This window comes from Neofelis nebulosa, chromosome 10 (genome assembly GCF_028018385.1).
Source record: "Neofelis nebulosa isolate mNeoNeb1 chromosome 10, mNeoNeb1.pri, whole genome shotgun sequence".
NCBI classification, from domain to species: domain Eukaryota; kingdom Metazoa; phylum Chordata; class Mammalia; order Carnivora; family Felidae; genus Neofelis; species Neofelis nebulosa.
In genome coordinates, this window is record NC_080791.1 from 1,941,763 (window position 1) to 1,944,530 (window position 2,768).

The window sequence follows — 2,768 nt, forward strand, 5'->3', positions numbered from 1 at the left end:
CTGTATTTCCCCCTATTCAGCCAGGATCTCAGCTGATTTGGGTTATTTACCAGGTAGAATGACTCAAACAATTCTCAAAGGGTCTAGGTCATCAATTGATGTGTCTCTTTTTGGTTGCCATACTTTTCATTAACTTTTCCTACTGCATATGGAGGTACTAAGAGGCACTCCAGAGAGTCCAGGAGATTGTGGCTAAAATCTCCCTTGTGCAGCAGTGACTCAGTTTCCTCTTGGCGTTCAAGATCAACTACTCCAACAAACATGGTAACTCTCCCACCTGTCTGCTCAAGGGGCATCAGGAGCCCAAAACGGCCAGGTAGAAGTCTCATCTTCCAATTTAGGGGGAGCACCATTGTGTCCTCTGATGGAAGTATATGTCCCCTTTAGGGACTAAGACATCCAAACACACACAGCCCAAAGCTTCTCAGACGATAAGCAGAGATTAAGCATCATCGTGAGAAGAACCATCCTCATTTGTTGATTCTGGGAATTCATACTCAGAGAAGAGCTGGTTGAGCCCTGATGAAGGACTGTGAAGGCATACTGTTTGTCCTGCCAAGTGAAAGCAGAGATCATTTTGTGTTCCTTCCAAATTGGTGCGGAAATAAAGGCTTGGTGGGGTCCCTAGCCTCGTACCAAGTGTCAGAGTTCCCATGGATTTGTTCCAGTGAAGATGATACACCGGAAACAGAAGCACCTGCAGTCACTATCTGAGTTAAGCTGGCAGCAGCGCCTGTCATCCTCCAAGATCTATCCGACGTGATCGCAGGGTGAGTCAGATGGGAACGTGACAGATGCCATCACCCCTTATGTTTTCAAATCTTTGGCGGCAATATTAATCACTGCAGTTTTTTCCAGAGAGGAGGTATCGCTTCTAGTTCACAATCCTGATCAGGAGAGGACATTCCATGGACTTTCACTTGGACATTCCGGCCATCATGACAACACCCCATGGTCAGAGAGTTACTTTGGGGGCAAATGAAACCCCCTATGAGTCGGATTGGAACTAAGTCTCTATTATTTCACTGCTGTAAGCCCCACTTTGACTGTTGAGTCATAGTGGCATCAGCTCGGAACTATGACCTAATAATCCCATAAGGATCATCGCATTATGCCCCAGTGAGCTCTCATAAAGGACTACGAGACTCTTGTTACACTGGGTGTTTGCAACAACAGCACAGGGCCCTTCCTCAGGTTACTTGGCTTCTCCTTCAGTCGAAGAGCTCTGGGTCTGTGAACCGACTGAGGTCTGGAAACTCACTGAGAGGCCACGATTCTTCACTGTGGTGATTCAAGCCAGGGTTGTGGCTCCATATCTAGAGTTTATTAACTCAGTCAAGCAAGTTACTGGTGGGTTACAAATCTATGTAATTCCTACAGACACTACGATCAATCAGCCTCCTGGGGGATATCCTTGTGGTTAAAGCATTTTGGTGACTGGGACCCTTTATGCCACCCTTTACGGTAACTATTTCTGTTTTATCTTTGTAGCTGAAGGCTGCACCTGGTCTAACACCCTTAGAATTCCCTCCTGCCTGTCTTTTCCAGGCTTTCTGTCCATGTGTAAAATTCTTGCTATTCTTTGAGTATCCAAGCTACCTTCTCCTGGGTTATAGTATGTTCTGGTCCCTTAGAACATGGTGAGATTTGGGGGCGTCTGGGTGGCTCAGTCAGTTGAATGTCTGACTTCTGGCTGACGTCATGATCTCACAGTTTGGGGGTTTGAGCCCCGTGTCAGGCTTTGGAGACTAGAGCCTGCTTCCCATTCTGTGTCTCCTTCTCTCTGCCCCTCCCCCACTCGCACTCTGTCTCTCTCTCAAAAATAAACAAACATTAAAAAAAAAAAAGAACATGGTGAGATTTGATCCTGGGCCTAGCAGCAGCAGAGCATCTTGGTGTGTTGAGGGAGAGGAGAATCTACTCCCCAAGGCTTGCCCCAGGTGAGTGGTCACAAGGCTTCCAAGCAAAGGCAGGATATCCTCCTCAGGCAGTAGAGGGAAAGCTAATTCTTCTGGCTCAGGGAGGCTCCGAATAACACAGCAATTCACTTGGCAGCTTTATTTGGGTCCAACCAGTTGTTCCCATTCAAAGTTTCATGATTCCGTTCTTTTCTAGCCAATGTCCTAAAATGCACACGAGACACTTGATGACACTGTGAACTTAAGAATCACTGTAATTCAGCAACCCACACAATTAAATGTTCCATTTTTATTTCCAGCAATCTTAGCCCTGCTGCCATAAGAAAACGGAGATCTTTCCGAGGCCATCGTGGAAGCTCTAGGACAGCCACTGAAGCTGAAAGCTAAAGGAAGTGACTGTGTCATTTTCTTTTCGGAAATGCTCAAGTGCCCTGAAAGAAATCATTCCCAGATCATGGGGCTCATAGTTGTCATTTGAGCTATAAAGTCAAGTGCTTACTTCAACTGGCACCTCCTCAGAATCAAACACAGGTTACAGTTTGCTTAATTCTAATGCCGCCGTCTGCCACGGGTTACCGGTATCCCTGTCCCCACTATCAGGGGGCTTAGCAGGGCACTGCGGCCCACGGGCAGGACCAAACCGATCTCCGGATCCCATCTTTGAGGGGCTGCGGCCTCTCCCAATCCCGTATCAGTCAGGTTCCCGTTTGGAGACAGAAACACACAGGGGAAGTTCAATATCAAACCTTATTAACAGGGGAGAGACTCTAAAGAATTCCCAGAGGCCGAGAGACGATACCTAAAGAAGGAACACACTTAGAGAGGAGGACCCGGCGTAAAGTTGGTGTT

The 2,768-nt window shown here is 47.1% G+C and overlaps 1 long non-coding RNA gene across 1 annotated transcript; it reads left to right on the forward strand.

Moving 5' to 3' along the window:
• The first annotated feature begins 1,172 nt into the window (after positions 1 to 1,172).
• On the forward strand, positions 1,173 to 2,445 carry LOC131486722 (uncharacterized). Its single transcript, XR_009249399.1, has 2 exons — positions 1,173 to 1,464; positions 2,219 to 2,445. It is a non-coding gene; the product is annotated as an uncharacterized LOC131486722 (long non-coding RNA).
• The last annotated feature ends 323 nt before the right edge of the window (positions 2,446 to 2,768 follow it).